Source organism: Culex quinquefasciatus, chromosome 1, assembly GCF_015732765.1.
Source record: "Culex quinquefasciatus strain JHB chromosome 1, VPISU_Cqui_1.0_pri_paternal, whole genome shotgun sequence".
Lineage (NCBI taxonomy): Eukaryota > Metazoa > Arthropoda > Insecta > Diptera > Culicidae > Culex > Culex quinquefasciatus.
The window spans coordinates 115,138,426-115,157,773 of NC_051861.1; the positions used below are offsets into that span (position 1 = coordinate 115,138,426).

Genomic DNA, 19,348 nt, shown 5'->3' on the forward strand with positions numbered 1-19,348 from the left:
ACTTTTGGAAGCTGAAACTTTATCATACATTTTATGTAATGCACCTGTTCACAACTAGAGTGCCCTAGTGAGCAGTTACCGATGGAATTTACTTCAAAATACCCAATGATTTACGTCTGGATGTCTGTGGATTAACATGAAATTTTATGTTTTCAAATGTTCAACCTGTTTGCATTTTTTTAAACTATTGACGAAAAACTAATGTAAAATTCAGTTATTTAAAACTTTATAAAAATCTTATAATGAATACAAAATATCTGAGATGTTAAACATCAAAGTTAAAATTTAACTTTTGTTTTTATTTTCTTTTTTATTACAAAAAATAATTTGGAAATGGTGAGAAATCTACAAATCACAATTTTTATTATTTTTTTTTTTTTCATTTAAATTGTCTCTTCTATCTCCTTGTCTGTGCTATTCTCCACCACAATTCTAGATTAAATTTTCAAAGCAACCTATCCCTCATGGGTTTCCTATGCAGATAGGGCCTTTTGAAAATTTAATCGAGGATTCACCTGAAGCACCCAATTATGTAACAAGCTGTACTTCTTTCCGGGGGGGTTTCCCTCCCCATTCGTTTTCTTTCTGCTCATATCAGTAGCTCAAAAGTGGAGCAGAACTTTCCAGTTCTAACGAGCAGAGTGCAATCGATCGAAAGGGGGAAAAGCAATTAAATGTGTGCTTTGGATTCCAGTCTTCTCCAGTAGTCGATTGTGGAAAGAGGGTGCATCAAAAACCGAGTAAAATTACTCGACTTTTTTTCCCTGATTTATGTGGCATTAGCCCACAGAGAAATGCACTCTGCTCTGCTCATTTCACATTCCGTCGGAAGTTTGGTAAAACCATCACTAAAAGAAGCAAAAAAGCCATCATCATGGTTCCAATAAATAAAATACCGATCAACAGAGGGCGCGCGCAGCGCGCAACCAAAAGAACCAAGCGCCCAAATGTATGCAAGGCCAATGATAATAAACCACCCTACCCTCGCAGTCAGGACTCAATAATTTATTGGAACAGGAACCATAAATATTCGGAAAAGCTTCATTTTTTTTCCACCTCACTTTTATCTTGACTTTTTCAATGTGCCCTTGAAATTGCCCCCACCGCTGCTGTTTTACTCTTTACAGTCTGTTTATTTTTCATTTTTGAGGGCGTTTTTTTTTCTGGGTCTCATTTTGCATCCCAGCGAAAGCCAGAACCAGAACTTGATGCGGTCGGGAAAAGAGGCTTAAATTGCGATGTTCTACCTCGCGAGAACGACAACGATGGTTTGGTGAACTCAAGTTGAAAAAAGAAGCCAAAGGGAACACTTAAATTTGAAAATTATTTTCCCATTTGATTGCGGTTTAAGACGGTGAAATTAAACGAGTTTTTAATGGAGAGATGGGTTCACAGACAAACAGATGTTCAAACTTTGAACATTGTGAACTTGTTTTCAACTGCTGAACAGTTCGGTAAACCGGTAATTCGGTAATAAAGTTCATTACTCTTCATCGTCCAACCGAAATTCGGTAGAATTTTGTTTATTTTGACATATGGTTTACCGATCTAAACATTGCTGATTTTTCAGCTACCGAATTCGGTTTAAGAAACATCTAAGTGTGTAGTTTTCTACGATTTTGCAAATCGATTTTTTTAGTTTTTGAGTTAAGGTTTGCATTTTTGGAAATATTACCATTCAGAAATTCCATTTGAAAAGAGCATAAACCGAAAAAAAATCTCCGAATGGGCTAAAAAATTAGCGATGTTGAACCATACATTTCCAAGATATGATTTTTTGAAAATAAAAACTGGATTTTTCGACGCGCCTTGCAAAAACGGGAAAAAGACGAAATCGGCAAAAAAATAACTTTTTTCACTAAAACTTCTTTAACTTTAAAATTTCAGCGATGACCTATACTGCCCATGTTCGCATAAATGTCCCATATGCAAAAACAGCAAGCTGAGAAAAACGCATTTGAAGTTTGTCCCATAAATAAGGCTACGTGTTAAGTTTTCACTAAAAAACTGGATTTCCTCCTGATTTCTAGAACAAAGTACTGGATGTTATAGGCTCTTTTGAAAGAACACACGATTTTGAACCAAACTGCATCAATAACTCAAAAACGATGAAAATGCATATGGGACATTTATGCGATCAGGGGCAGTATACATGTTTGGGTACCAATTCGTAATTGAAAGAAGCTACTTTTGGTTCCCAAACATCGTTGAGTTTTACCCGTTTTCGTCATTTTACTGTTTATGCGCGTGGCGCGTTGAAAAACCCAGATTTTTTTTAAATCATATCTCCGAACCGTGATAATGGATTTTTGCAATTTTTTTGATATGTTTTGTAAAAAAATACAAGGAATTAGTGAAAAATATTTTCAGACATGAAGTCTTTGGTCCCGAGATCTTTAAATCAGCAAATTAAATTTTCATAGGACCTTTTCAAACATTCATCAAGTTTTTTGGAACCTTGACATATGTTTCCTTAAAAGCCTAAACATTTATTTTTTTTTTGAAACGTGGAGAATTTAAATGGGTTCTGTCGTTCCAGAGATATGATTTTTTTGAAAAATTATTTTCACGACGAAAAATTGCATTTTTTTGACCGCCCCATTCGGATAGGACGGGTCGGATCTTTTTATTTTTGCCAAATCGGAGCACTTTTGATTTGGAGACTATTTGTTTGACGTGGAATCACTGTATTATTCTTGGTATTATTGTTTTATTTTTTCGTTTCGTTATAATGGATGGGGGTTTTGTTTTTTGAGCCATAGAGAAAAATTTGCCTAAATTTTGTAGCCGAGTCATAATTTGATCAAAAAATGCAATATTTTTGGAAATTATCGAAATCTATCCCAAAAAAATACTTTGGTTTATGATGCAAAATCAAATTTGCAATCGAAATTATAACATTTTTTTATAAAATTACATTACAATGCATAATTATCAAGTTAAGGCAATTTTACGCTAAATTCATAATATAAATTGGTATATCGTTGATATTTTTTTTAAAGTGTCCATTTTTGATCATGTAAGTAAATATTTTTTTAAACTTCTGAGAATTTTTCAAACTCGAACCTTCAAAATTGGAAATTTAGTTACTGAGATACCTACTTGCAAAGAATAAAAAATGTATACAATTTTATTGTTCAAAGTGTAAGCTATTTAGTCATTATTTTTCAAAATAAAATCCATCCAAAACAAAATTTCTCAACTCTCAATCTAGATTATGTTTGAAAAGTTTCTAAGTATGGATGTTTCAACCTTTTAAAACATCAAATCAAATATAAATTAAAAAAATAAATCGTAAGATGGAAAAACTTCACAAATGTTTCTTTTTTGTATGAAAATACAAAAAAAAAATTAATTAGACCCGTTTTTTTGGGGATAAGGGTATTCTTCTCTGAAATAGGTGAAAAATGTTTTTTTCAAAGCGCTAAATCTTTTCAGGATCGAGTTGTTTAAAGTTGTAGAACTTTAAATTTGCAACAATAATCATTCTTTTGGGTATATTTGGATGAAAATAGCGCACCCTGCAGGAAAAATTCAAAGAAAATTGGGGTTTTCATACTTTTTTTCGAGTTTCCCATACAAACTTTACATTTGAGTATCAATAGGTAAATGTTGACCGACTATGTTCTGGCCAAAAAGTCCTAAAATTGCTCAAGGAATTGGTTCAGCCGTTTCAGAGAATTGCAAAATTTAGTTGTTTGTGATAATCGACAAAAATGCTTCTTTTAAATCACCCTATTTCGGATAGAATCACCTTAATCTTAAAAAAAAACACGGGTCAAATTATTTTGCTCAAGAAAATCCCATTCCAAATTTGAGACAAATCGAAGCACTTTTGATTCGGATCCGGCTTGTTTGACGAGGAATCATTTATTTTCAAAATTTAATCAAAACTCGTCATGAAAAAATAAATGAAAATAAAAAAAATATTGGCACTGTCATCTTCAATTTCCTAAACATCGGAAATCTTCAATCTCACATGATTTCTTAATATCTAATGAATGCTTTTGAACTGTTTTTTTTTCTTACGAGTATTAAGGTTCACAGCAAAAAATTGTGTAAAAATGAAAGCTGTAAAATTGAATGTTTAAAAAAGGAAGGTGTAATATTACTTCTGTTATAGACGAATTGCAACTGAAAATTATGCCAAACATATTTAAAATGTTCCCCTAAAATGTTTAATATTTTGATAGAAGGTGTAATTTTGCGTCCTATTTGATGCAATATTGCACACAATAGTTCTCGCACATCGACAAGCAGCATTTTTTTCAACTGTCAAATATTGTTGTTGTGAATGTTCAGAAAAGTGGTACTACTTCTTGTCCGGCTCGAGCAACCAGATTCTGTCACCGGCGTTGTTGTTAAAAGTGTCTGCAGTGCAGACTCTGCACTACGGTTGATCCGTTGTGGTCCGGTTGAAGGAAGTTGCCAGTCGTCGCGGCCGGGAGTTCGAGCCGCTTGAGCAACCAGATTCCGTCACCGTCGTCGTGTGTTTTAGTGCTTTTTTCTGGTCCGGTTGGAGGAAGTTTCCGGGTGTTTAGGCCACTCCCTCTGGTCCAATATTTGTGGCAGATTCTGTCGTTTTCTAAAGTGTGTGCGCGTGTTTCGGTGGATTTTCCGGTCCAGGTGGAGGATGTTGCTGGTCGTCGCGTCCGGGAGTTTGGGCCGCTCGGGCGTCCAATAGTCGTGGCAAATTCCGTCACTGGAGAGGAGTAGGAGTTCCGATATAATCGACCACTCTTGTCCACCGTCTGATTGTCAAGGCACTCAAGATAACATGGCCATCAAAATTTCAACAATTGTTTTAAATAAACAATGAAATCTTTTAAAAATTAATTGTAAAAAATAAACACTTGATATACTTAGATATGACTCAACTTTAAATTTTCAAACATTCTTCGATCACCTTACTAAATCTTAAAACACAAAAAAGAACCTTCTTCCCTCTTCCTGGCGAAGCACAAAGCCAGACAGCAGCAAAGAAAAAAAAAAAGACACGTTTTCCCATTCCGGCTGAGTGCTTTTTGCGAGGAAAATCCATAAATACCACACCACTACAAAGCTCCAGAGTACAGATAGCTTTAAAGCGCCGGGGAGCTTACATTTTTGGACACGTGTGCCGCCTATTTGAATATTCTGCCCATTTGAAGGCTCTAAAGCTCTAAGATCTAGATTAGAGTGGGGATTGTGTGTGGTCTCTACTTGGACCATTACGGTCAAATGGAAATGAGGGGTGTTTTCCTACTCCTTTGAGAGTGTGACCTGACCTGCCCTCTCTCTCTCTCGGTCGGATGTGGTTGACTTACCCCCCTGATTCACATTGAGGTTAGTGGTTTCGAGGATTCTCGACTGGTTTTAATAGCCTAAAGTTGCAAATCAATCAAAGTGAACTTTTTTCCAATTTCCATTAAACTTCCAAAAGAGCAAACCGGCCATAAATCTCCGAAACCTGCGCCCAATTTATGGTCAGCCTTCAAGCTCCAAATTGAGCAAAATTGAAATAAGTTTCAAGCGTCCAGAGTCCTTCATTAGAACTTGCCAGCCAATCACTCCCACGCCACTTATTTTTACTTTTTTTTCTATTTGCTGAAGGAGAAAGGAAAAACTTTTCCCAATCGGAAAAGCTACTTTTCCTTCTTTTTCGGAGTTACCTCGCCTTGGATCAGCGCAGTCCCACGCAGATTTCATCCCCTTCCTTCTCCAAAGCAGATTGTCGATGGTACAACTTAATTTCGAGGATCTAGTGTCTTCCCACGCACCACTGACCAGCGGTTGGATAACCGGAAGAGGAAGTTGGAGTGTGAGGGGTCGAAACATTGTTACTTCTTCCTGAGCAGTGGGTCTAGCAAGTCTAGTAAGTTTTTTGGGGTGGGGAAAACTTTGAGCTGTGAAAATCGTAGGAAATTGGAAAAGTGAGGGGGAAGGTTGATAGTAAATAGTTGAAATTAGTTAGTTATTACTTGAAGGTGTCAAAAATAAAGACCAAATGTCCTCAAAAAACCTTCAAATTGAGAGATTCAAGAACTTTGGACTGAAATCTAGACACAATTTGATGCCATCTTTCTACAACCTAATCCGCTTTTCACTTTCCGCGTTTCATCTTTGACCCAAAAATGTCTTCAAATCGTTTGACTCAAAAAATCCTCCCAAATAAAGCCATAGCCATTACAACCGAGTCAGCTGGATCGTTAGTGCCCGTCAGATGTCACCAGATGGCACCCAGATTGGTTTCCCCCTAAATTTAATGGCATCATCCCCGCAATCAAAGCGACTGCCGAGCTAAGAAATTCCTCCAAACCAGGCTGGCTTTCATCTTTCGTAGAAGCAGATCGATACAAATGGGGGGATGCCTTTGAAGAGCGTTTTGAAAAGGACGACCATAAGCTTTAGTGAGTGTCATCTCTTTGATGTAATTATATTCTGGAAGCATGTGTGGATGGTAGATAGCTAGTCAGAAGGTTTAAGGTGAGCCAGGTGTTTCAAATTGATGAATAATACATTCTGGTTTATTAAAAAAGAAGAAGTCTTTCTATTGCGGAAAATCTCAATCAACAAATTTATCGACTCAGTGCCTAGAAATGATCTCAATTTAATTGCTCAAAAATAACAAATAAAACCAAAAAAATATCAAACCCAAATACACTAATTAACAAATTAACAAATTAACAAATTAACAAATTAACAAATTAACAAATTAACAAATTAACAAATTAACAAATTAACAAATTAACAAATTAACAAATTAACAAATTAACAAATTAACAAATTAACAAATTAACAAATTAACAAATTAACAAATTAACAAATTAACAAATTAACAAATTAACAAATTAACAAATTAACAAATTAACAAATTAACAAATTAACAAATTAACAAATTAACAAATTAACAAATTAACAAATTAACAAATTAACAAATTAACAAATTAACAAATTAACAAATTAACAAATTAACAAATTAACAAATTAACAAATTAACAAATTAACAAATTAACAAATTAACAAATTAACAAATTAACAAATTAACAAATTAACAAATTAACAAATTAACAAATTAACAAATTAACAAATTAACAAATTAACAAATTAACAAATTAACAAATTAACAAATTAACAAATTAACAAATTAACAAATTAACAAATTAACAAATTAACAAATTAACAAATTAACAAATTAACAAATTAACAAATTAACAAATTAACAAATTAACAAATTAACAAATTAACAAATTAACAAATTAACAAATTAACAAATTAACAAATTAACAAATTAACAAATTAACAAATTAACAAATTAACAAATTAACAAATTAACAAATTAACAAATTAACAAATTAACAAATTAACAAATTAACAAATTAACAAATTAACAAATTAACAAATTAACAAATTAACAAATTAACAAATTAACATATTAACAAATTAACAAATTAATAAATTAACAAATTAACAAATTAACAAATTAACAAATTAACAAATTAACAAATTAACAAATTAACAAATTAACATTTCCCTTTTCTCAAATTTTATTTTTTTCAGATTTTATTCATAATTTTTTTATGTTGTTTTTATTAAATTTATTTTTTTTTTCATTTCTTTTTTAATAATTTTTTTAATTATATTTTTTCAACATAAAAAATCTCAGTTAAAAAAAACTCTTTAATTTTGTTTTTCCAAATTAATTTTTTTTGGTCAATTTTTTTATTTTTTTTAGCGAGATTTGTTTTTAATTTTACGTTTTAAAAAAGTTAATAAATAAACAAATTTACATCAAAAATCGAGTTTTTTGTCCAAATCACCCAAGGATTATCAAAAATTTGAGGGGTTTAAATTAACCAATTTTAATTTAAAAAAAATCTTATTTAGATTCTTATTTATTTTAAATGTAAGAAATATTTTAATTAACATATTAACAAATTTAATATTCATTTTTTCCAGGTTTTAAAACATTTAATTTTCAAATTACAATATCAAAAATTGTTTGCGTTTGTCCATATTATTTTCAAACTGTCGATTTTTCGAAACTAAAATGTCTGCTGTTCACCGACCCATGAAATTAAGGCCAAGGTTCTCAAACCATGCTCCAAGCAACTTTCATCTCCCTCGGTATGAACACAAATTACCAAAAAAAAACATGATGGCAGGTTGCTCCTCGAGAGTGGCGGCGCGAAAATCTCTGCTTTCCCTCGGTGAAACAAAATATCGAAGGTCGTCCAACTTCCGGCAAAGCACCGTGGGGGAAAAACGAACAAAAAAACGATAAGAATCGTGCCCGTAGAGGAAACTCTTTCATCGTTGCGCCGGCGAAGGGTAGTTGGATCTATTGTGGTTTAGTTGAGTTTGTTTGTTTATTTTGTCGTTTATAGAATGTTTTAAAAATAATTTTTTTTCTTAGAAACGTTAAGTTGGGTTTTTTTACTGTCGCAAAAAACGATAAAACTTTGATAAGACCAATGTCGGCACTCTACCCTACCTTCGAACTGATTTCAGCCAGAACTTGAGCTTGACGCGGAACAACAAAGTGTCTGCCACCCAAAAAAAAAAGGAACGACGAGCATGGTGTATCACGTTACCGGAACAACGTCAGACCTGCCACGTGGGTTTCACGTGGCGAGGTAGACGACGCGTTTAGCATCCAAATTCGAGCGATTTACGTCACTGTTGCGTGTTTTCCAAGGGTGAAGACATGGAACATGCAACAAGCGCGAGTACGACGACGAGGTAATGATTGTGGGGAACCCGAAAGGATGCCAAGGTTTTTCCTAATTTTCCGGTGTGGGATCATCAGAGAAGTGTGTGATTAGATAGGGTGGTTCCTTGAATTACAATAGACAAACATTTTAGAAGGGTTTTATCGGAAATCGTACCCCATTCCGGTAACCTCCTTCGCAAAACATCGATAGCACACGTGCCGATTCTTGATCAAAACCGCCAAAAACCGCGAGCAGTCCAGCTCAAGTTTCAGTTCTTTGCTGACACGGCCAAAACAATGAACTCTCTGCCGACCCTGCTGCTGTTGACGATCACGTCCGTCCTCTCCGCGAACCACAACCTGGTTCAGAAGAGCGTTGGCCGCGCTAATCGCGAGTGCTACCAATACCTGCGAGGATCACCCGAATGTGGAGCCCGCTGTCAGCAGATCGTGCTACGTGCCTGGGACGACAACACCGGACTCGACGCCGTCCCGTACGGACGCCACTTCCAGCCGGACTGCCGCGATCAGCTGTACAAGAATCGCACCGATCAGTGTATTGAGTGTCAACGAGGATCATCGCAGCGGGAAGATCACTGTCGAAGATCTGCGATCGCTTTCGGCTGCTACCGTGATCAGTACGGGGAGTTGCTGAAATCACCGCAGGTCGTTCCGATGCCGGATCTCCTCCTACGAAGTACCGTCGAGCAGTGCGCCCAGATCCTTCAAATCAGCGATCATCAGATCGCGGACGCCAACCTCCATCTGACCCCCGCAGGTCAAAGACTGATGCGTTGCGTGATCATCCGAGAAGGATTCTACAGCGATGCCGACGGCCCAAACCTCGATCGCCTCTACGTCCAGTGCGGAGGCTACCAAAGCGGCGAAGCCGCGTTCAAGCAACACTTCCAAACCTGCCACAACCAAATCCTCACCCAAAAACCGAACGCCCCCACCCTAGCCTCCAAACTCGCCACCGAGTGCATCCCGCGAGCTTCCCCCAACCAGCGGGACGTCGTACCCTCCAGAAATCCCACGATCGAACTCCCCGCCGGAACGTCCCCGGCCAGCTGCCGTGCCACCCAAATGGTCGTGTGTGTCTCATCGTGCAACAACTTTGCCATCGCCAGGCAGTGCTCTTCCTCGTCGATCGTGGGACCGATCCAGCTGTCGATTGTTCTGGCCTCCTTTCCGCGGGAAAACGGGTTCCCCATAACCGGGCCGCTGATTCAGACACTGCCGGCTGAGGCGCGCAGCTGCATCGTGGACCAGTTTCGGTACTGTCGGTCGAATTGTTTGCCCGAGGCGATCGACCGGAACTGTCATGCGGCTGAGGATGGGAATTAGGGGTTAGGATGGCTAGTTTGGAGAAATGTGGAGATCCCAGAAATTTATGGACGTAATGTGGGACCATCCCCTTAATCCTCACTCATTATAGCCCTAAAGCCATTTGTGAAGCCTTTTTAATTATTATTTTTTTAGGACCCAATCAATAAGATTCGTTTGAATAAATTTTTGAGTAATTTTTAATATCGAATTATCTTTTTAATACCTCATTTTTATCTATGTTTTAGTTACCGAAAAAATAAATTTATCCACGGTCCAAAAATCAAAATTAAAAAAGGCTTTTTCATACTTAATATTTGATTTAAAATATAAAAATAAACTTTGATAAAGCTAAACACTTTATATTCTTATGAAATCAGCAAGGTTATTAATTGATAGAATTATCGTCGATAACAAATCATCAAACGATAACGATAATGATCATCGTTATCGTTCCGTTCTTTTGCATGCATTTCCACTGTTTAAGAGTTTTTTTTATGAAATACTCAAATTTTCACAAAATACCGTATTTTCCGAAAATACTCAAATTTTTAATATTTGCAATACGGGTATCAAACGATTCGAAATTTTGCATGTATTTTGACTGTTTTGGAGTTTTTTGAATGCAATACTTAAATTTTCACAAAATACCGTAATTTATTAAAAATACTACAATTTTCATAATTCGCAATATGAGTATCAAACGATTCAAAATTTTGCATGTATTTCCACTGTTTAAGAGTTGTTTTTTGAATGAAATACTCAAATTTTCACAAAATACCGTATTTTTTTGAAAGTACTCACATTTTCATTATTTGTTTGCGAATATTTAAAAAAATAGTATTTTCGGGAACATACGGTATTTTGTGAAAATTTGAGTATTTCATTCAAAAAACAACTCTTAAACAGTGGAAATGCAGGTAAAAATTCGAATCGTCTGATACCCATATTGCAAATTATAAAAAAATGAGTACTTTAAAAAAAAAAAGTTTTTTGTAATTTTTTTTTGTATTTATACTTTGAAACATACCATACTATTCAAAAAATGTTTATTAAGAGGAAGCTTGATGGTTCAACATGATAATGCTGGTTTTAGTCAATTTTAGAAATATATTAAATATAAGTTATCGTCCGTTATCGTCGATAAAATTATCGCCGATAGAATTATCGGAATACCGATAATGAGATTCAGCTCCACAAGGAATTCATATTGATAAAAATATTTTTTCTATATGTCACCTAATAAGCCCGTAATTTCATCTGACGATATCTCGGAAACTATTCTTCCAATTTTCAATGTAGAAAAATAAAAGTTTTGCGACATTGCAATTTCTGATAATTAAAAAAAACCAAACTATACTTTTGAAATGGTACAAATAGAACAGATTAGATTCGATTTATGAAGAATTTTCACATCGAAGCCCGTCTAGTTCTCGAAAATGACTCTTTTTTCTAATCTTGCTCATATTTCATTAAGGAAACAATGAGAAAATGACCCATTATTTTCATGAAAATCGGACAATATTTGTTGAGAAAAAGCCTCGAAAACAATTTTAAGAAAATATAAGTCAAATTAATTCAATTTGATTAGTAAATATATGAATTTCTGTGAATAAATTCACAACTTCATTTTCTGTCCAGAATAGATTATCCGAAGTCTTCGGAAAAATTTCACTCAAATCTGGCCCCCAAAATGCTCTGAAGTTATTTGAAAACCTCAAATCTAAAATGGCGGTCAAAATGGCAGAGATGAAATTTAAAAAAATAAGGCATATTTAACTAGCAGTCAATCAATCACTGAAATTTGTTAAACTAAAATTTGATGTTAAATTAAGTAAATAATGCAACTAATTAATTACTTCGTGAGTGAACTCGTAATTTCTAAATCACAAAAACAATTAAAATGATATCGAAAAGCTTTCAGCGTATAGGTTTGTTTTAAGATAGTTTACCTTTTTTTTTCAAAAATATGGTGAAATTTGATGAACTGTATCTTAAATGCCAGTTTGCTAAAATGTATTACATGCTACAATATTCAAAGAGGAGATTTTCAATCATTTGATTACTTTTCGAACAATTTTATATAAAAATAGATAATTGAAATAATTTATTTTTAGGAACGTGATTTGTTCAGCAAAGTCTTCTTAAAAAATATGTTTTTTTAATACAGGCCAGAAAGGGTTATAAACAGATTTAAGTTGCATTGAAAAGAATCAGATAATTTGCAAAATCCATTTAAAAAAACACTTTGACCCTATCGCACTGACGGTATTCTTAAAATCTATTTGGCTAAAGAAAAAAAAGTAAAGAAAAAGTAGGGGCCATCCACAAAACACGTTGTATGAACAATTGTCCACGAGAGGTGGAGGAGGGTTGATTTAGCTGTCAAAAAAAGTAGAAAAACTATCAAAAATTGCTTAGAAAATGGATAGAAATTAAATGGTTTAGTAATGAAAACAAGTATTTTACGTAAAATCTTATTTTTGAATTTTTGAACTACGAAATCTTTAAAACTGATTGTTTGTGATAATATCTTCAAATTATGGAGATATTTTTAATCACAAAATGGAAAATAACAAAAGCAACACAAATAAAACCGGTAAATTTAGCCTGAAAATCTAACCTTATTCTGATATGATTCTGAAAACTAAATTAATATCTAACAGGAAAATAAAGATACATAATTGAACGGATCATCACATTTTTTGAGAATCCATCATATTTTCTCACAAAAACATTCTGCAATACAATCAATACCCAAAAACAACCACCCGCATCGATAAAAACTGTTAACCTTTCCAGAATCTCTTTCTCCTCCTCGCTCCCAAAACAAACCCTGTCAAGTTTCATCACGATAGCCAGCGACGTTTCGTGAGTGCGTCGCGTCGTGACAGCTCAATACGTCAGTTTTCCAATATCTATAGTCGACCGTGACAAATCATATCGAGCGGTGGACGTTGACGTTGACACGAGCAAGCAGAAAGGAAGAGGGAGAGTGTGTGTGTGCTTGTGACAGTTATTACACGCACTCATCCAATAAGAATTGTCAGGTTTTGGTTTTCTGCCTGACTCATCACCACGTGTTTTTTGGGTTAGGGTAAAGGAGTGTACATTCTAAATGAATGTTATATTTTTTAAGACATTTGAAATTCTATCAATACTGTCAAAATAAACAGTATTTGAAAATGGCATTAATTTAATCCTGCCAACAATAGAACCATCTACCCTATATTCCTCCATCGTTCACGCATGATAGTGCTCGCGCTTGGCGCTAATGAGCTTATCAGCATCGTGGCTTCTGGTGGACACACACACCCATGGTGCGTTACTCACAATTTTAGTCGCTTCACTTGACCCATTATTCTCACCACTTCTCACGCTTCACCGGCGAAGGCCAAATCGGTTTTTGTTTGGGCCAAACCGCGTGTAATTGAATAGCGAGCGACTGGTATGTGTGTGTCTCTCTATCAGTTTGTGTTTGTTTTTGTTTGGGCTCTTCGCTTCTGGCCTTCCGCTCGTTTTGGAGCAGCTCGAGTTTGGGCGGGTAGAACTTGGATGACAATTTGAAACGGATTAGTATGGGTTGGGGATGTAGCTCAGTGGTAGAGCGCTCGCTTCGCATGTGAGAGGCCCCGGGTTCAATCCCCGGCATCTCCAAAGGATTCTTTTTTGCTGGACTGATCTTTAAAGAGAGGAATTCATTTCGGATCGATTTAATTTGATTTTTTTTTTTGAAAAATTTAGAAGTGCAGATTTCAGTAAATTTAACTGAATTTAGTAATGCGAGTTTATTGTGATATTCAATTAAGTATTTTTTTCATTTTTTCATTGCAGTGAATTCGTCTTCATTGACCTCATTTCAGCCAAATTGAAGTGGTTGATTGTCTGTTTAATTTAAAAATGCATTTTCTCAATATTTCATTACCGGCATTTTTACCACATTTAAAAAAATCATTTTTGTGGTCTTATTGGGCTAGACCAGCGATTCTCAACGGGGGTACCGGGCCTACTTGATTTACATGGCAGGGGGTACCAGCCTAGAAGAAGGTTGAGAATGGCTGGGCTAGACAATCAGAAATAAAATTGCAAAAAAAAAACATTTTTTCGTGATTTGATTCAGAAGATTCGATTATCCGAAGTGATATTTTTGGTATTTTTCGTTTTATTTGCCTTTTGTTTTATGACTTATTAATGATAGTCACATTTAATTCATTCAGGCAAAAAATGCTGTTTTAAATTAAAATTATGAATCCTTAACCAACATTCAATCCATTATTCCCAAATTCAAATATCTTAAAGTTGGATTAGGACCTTTTTAAAACTCTACATTTGTATTAAGCTTATTTCGCAAGCAAATAATTATCGCTTTCCAATTCCAAAAAATGGCAAACATCACTGATCTAAAATCAAAATTACCCGAGCAGACGGTAATAACTTGGGAATAACATTTTTTGATATTTGAAAATACTAGGCCAATAACTTTTTATGTTATTTATAACAAGATTTGTTATTCGCCGTTATGATTTTTTTTGTTATTGGATTGTTATTGTAATAACAGACTAATGACATTTTAAGTTATTCTTCGAACAAATCTTTGTTATTATTTTTTGATATTTTAACAACTAATCCGATCATCCCAAGAACAGTTGGAGGTATTCTTCCATATCAAAAAAATGTTATTCCCAAGTTGTTCTGGCTTTCAACCAATATGAGACCGATAACAAATTTGATATGATAACATAAACTATTATTGAACTCTCATGCAAAAAATTATTTTGCAAGAATATTCCATTAGATTTTCTGTTATTTTTACAGCATTTGTTATTGAAATGGCATGAATTTAGTTATTACCGTCTGTTCGGGTAATGTTTAATTATGTAATAACCTTTAATGTTAGTTACATTGGGAAGATTTTTATAGCTTAAAAGGTTAATTTGGCAATTGGAATTTTATAAATGTTCTGAAAAAAAAAACCATTAGTTTTGAACTTCATAATTTGTTTTGTTTCCCATTTACTACAAGTCGATATTAATGATTATTACAAAATTATAGAAAATGTTTAAAAAAAATAAAACAAGACAGGTAAGTTGATTTTAGTAGGTCAAATGTTAAAAACAAATTTGGCAATATTGAAGCACAAAGAAATAGAAAAGGACTTAAAAGCACCCAGTTTATACCCTTTGGCCTCCAAACTCACAGTAAATCTTCGCGATGACAACCTGAAGTGATGGAGTAGATGGAGCTATTTTTTTTTTCTAAATTTGATATGATTTCAACTGTTTTCAAACAAATCATTTTTCTCCTGAAGACAAAAATTCAAATTGATAAAACTTGCTCAATCAATTGTAAGCTGATTTATGAACAGGTGGTTCCGAAAGTATCATACAACCAAACTTATAGCAACGAAACTATTGGCACTACGCCCCCCGGGGCATGGCCTTCCTCTAACGTGAGATTTCTGCTACAGCGCCTCTGACGAGACAGGAGAAACCGGGACCGGCGTTTTACTTCACCATCCGATAGAAGCTCAGTGGATAAGGCGGGAATCGAACCCGCGTCTCATAGCATCATCGGGATCGGCAGCCGAAGCCGCTACCCCTGCGGTAGCTTATAGCACTTATAGCATCCGGAGTGAAAGTCTCGCAGTTTTTATCACAGTGTTGCCAGATTAACCATCTTTCCAAATAAATGAAAATTTCCTTTAAATTTGACCAGTGTAACAATGATATGGTTTCAGAAGCCATTTTAAGCAACATTATAAAATTTGCCATAAGAGTTAAAAACATTTGACAGTGTTGCCAGACAAGTCAATATGAAAAATCAATTGTAAATCGTTTGGATTGCAAAATATAACAATAAAAAAATTATTGTGCAAAAATGAAATATAATTTTTGCTTTGTTCAAAATTGTGTAGCAGTTATGATAAATATGAAAAGTGTCAATTTTATGTTAATTTTTATTAGTTGTTCCATCTGAATCGCCATAATAATTCTCTAGAAAAATAGTTCTGCTCAATGATTTTTTATTAAATATTTGCATAAAGATGATTTGAAATGTTAACAAATTTAGTTTTGGATTTAATCTAAAGCAAATTATCTTGTGTTTTTTTTTTTCATTTTCAATCAAATTCGAACACTTTTTGACAATCTGAATTATATTTGAAATTTTCTAATTGAAATTAAAAATAGATGCAATTATTTGTTTATAATTCACCAATTAGACATTTTTCTATACTTTTTTTTTGCTGAATTACTGATATTGATGATAGAATCGGGACTATAATTGCTATAAATTTCCCTAAGTCAAAGTTTTTTTAGCATTTTTTTCAAATGAATTTAAATTGAAAGTTTGTATCGTTTGACAGGGTAGCAAAATTAAACAATATAAAAATTCAGCACTTTTTTAGTTGTTTAAGAGGAAAAACTTACCATCCAGCTGAAAACCAACCAAAAGTCGACTCTTTGTCACAGTTGGTTCCACCACGTGGGACGGAAAGCTCCAGCAGAGTTTTCGCGTCTGGTCGGTATAAAAAGAAGCTATTTTCTCTCCAGGTCTTTGTCTTGTCACACGTGGGGGTTGTCCCACCTTGTGCAAACAGATCTCGTCGGAGAAAAAAAAGAAGATTTGTTCTTTGAATCCCACCGCGCGCATTGATCCCACCGTATTTGTCGAGCTCATACGGTATTTACAGTCTTATCAATTTGTTTGACAGTTGAAGTTGAAGTGAATTCTCCAACTTCAAATTTTTTTTGCATTTTTAAGTTGCCAAAAGTCAATCAGAAAAGTAAATTTTATGCATTGAATTTTTGGGTAACCTTTCTGCGTCAAATAAGAGGTGAGTCAATGTGAGATCTAGATGCTCATTTCCATATTCTGCAGTAACCAATTTGCTTCACCTTTTTATGACATCTATTCACCCCGGTTTCCATGGAACACAAATTTGTGTGACCCAAGAGACTGACTCTGAACTGACAAAACAAACTGATATGTTGAAGTTATGGCAACATGTGCCACAAAATTATGACTTATTCTCGATCAAAGACGATTGAAAAACTTTTTGAACGAAAGGTTCTGCTACTCCTCACTAGATGTCAGGACAAAATATCTCTTAAATTGCATGCAAGTTTTATGCTCTGTCTATTTGCCGCTAGATGGCAGTATTTTTTATTATTCTCTTGAGTTCTTGAATTACAATTTTGAGATGTTTTTAATGTTTTGATTTCTTAAGGTATTTGTTTTCAAATTTGAAGAAAATATATCATAAAGTGAGACAATGGAAAAGTGACTAAAAACCCAAAACTGTCACCAACCAAAAAGAGCTCACTCTTCATCTCGAACACAAAACGACATAAGTTAGCGAGAAAGAGTGTGTTGTATGTGTGCCAAGCTGACAAAACTTTTATCAAAACAAATAGCAATTTCGTCTTCGGTTATTCTACGCGACCATTGTTTCCTTTCCATTTTTTTTCTCTCACTGTCTTTTTGACAGAACGAAACTTTCCCCCCAAACCCATTTGGTTCGAGTTTTTATGGCTCACTTCTCAATGAGCTTTTTTTTTCTGCCATCTCATTTCTGAACCCATTCACGAGCTGTGGAGACCATTCTCCTTAGGGGAGGCGAAAAAACGTCTCTTTTCGGCACTCTTGGTGTGACAAGGGGGAAAATATGGCGCACAAAAATGTGACATATTCATCGCGAAGCGAGAATCTGAATGTTGAGACTCGTTTTATAGTCTGAAGAAGAAAAAACAACACTAAATTTATCATCATCTGCCAAGCAAAACAAACTTACTGAAATCCTGATAGCGCAAAACATTTGCGTTTCTTATCGGTGGAGTTCATCTGGGGAAAAAAAAAGACGAAAATGGCGTCGACGGTTCATGACACGCCGTTAAACATTTGCATGACAAAGCAAAGCTCGTCTCGGGCACGAATAATCATACATTTATTCACATCCTAATCGCTCGAACGAACAAAGTGCTGAGCGATGACGGGGGAGGGAAAATTCCTAAACTAACTTGGGAAACAAGGGTGAGATGAATTCTAGAAACAAAATTCAAGAAAAAATGGAAATTGTTGTTCAAAACGATTGTATTCACTACTCGCCACTAGATGGCGGGCTTAACGAGAGCTGAACTTGCATGCAAGTTAAACTTGCAGCTACTCGCCACTAGATGTCGCCACTTATTTTTTTTTCTCGTTTAAACCCTCAAACCCCTATTTTGTTTCTAACTCTTCTCACTGATGACAAGAAAGGGAATATTTCAATCCGGGAAAGGATGCGGCAAAAAGCCTGAGCTTTTTGTCCGTTTCTTGCAAGCAAGCTCCTCACCACTGTTAGACATTGTGGCGGCGGCGCTTCTGCGGCGCAAAGCTGGATAGCAGTAATGAATGTCCATAAATTTAATAAATTTGCACAGTCTCCACAAAAGTCTCCACACGGGACGGGCAAAGGACACAAAGTGGGACAGCGACGATAAAGGATAGTTTTTTGCTTTTTTTTCGTCCTCTGCTCTCATAATCAAGATAAAGCATTCAGACAAAACGGCTTCTGGAAGCTGGGGAGGGGAATCTCCCGGATTGATATTATTGGAAATGATTGGTTTATGGGGACGAGAGGGCATTCGTTTCAATTTTGTGCTGGCCCAAGTGGGGAGACGATTGGAGGTCAGAAAAGGGGTGATTTGGTTTGCTTAAGGGGAATTGATGGATGAGTTCTTTGTTCCGAAGGGGAAAATTTATGCCTTTCAATAATTGTGTTTCATTTCTCTTTTTTCAGGTTAGCCAAATATCAGCACATTAAAATCAGCATCTGGTAAGCTGAAATGTAAACAAAAGCTCTGCAAAATATTTCACCTCTCCACTCCGGAAGCCGAAATGATTCTATTAACTTGGTATTTGTGCCATTTCTCATACTCGACCCTCGAGAGATACTCTTTCAAAAAGGGATACAAATGTTATAACTATTCATGGGGTTCGCCATCCCCCGTCCCACCCCTTATCTCTACACGCAGTAAAGCTGAATGTTTTCCATATTTCATTTTGACACGTGGAGTTTCCAGGGTGCGTGGAGTTTTTCTGGGATTTATTGTTTTATTTTTTTGAGAATTGTGTAGACTTGTGTAGACTTATGGATTTTGTGGAGACTTTTGCTTAAATTAATTGGAGAATTTTGAGTTTTTTTTAAACCTGTCATGAAAAAAAACATGGATTTAGGGTGATCTGGCTTCTGAGAATGTGTAGACTTTTTTGATTTAAATTTTAATTGAGTTTACAAATCTCTTGATAAATATTCAAAAGTTCTTTGTAGACTTTTGTAGAATTTGAATT

At 35.0% G+C, this 19,348-nt stretch overlaps 1 protein-coding gene and 1 non-coding gene across 7 annotated transcripts in view; one reads left to right on the forward strand and one right to left on the reverse strand.

Annotated features, from left to right (window-relative positions):
• LOC6045247 overlaps window positions 1–19,348 on the reverse strand; it is a 262,138-nt gene that overhangs the window by 194,026 nt on the left and 48,764 nt on the right. The gene's annotated exons all lie outside the window — the stretch shown is intronic.
• Trnaa-cgc lies at window positions 13,604–13,675 on the forward strand. The gene has a single exon. It is a non-coding gene; the product is annotated as a tRNA-Ala (tRNA).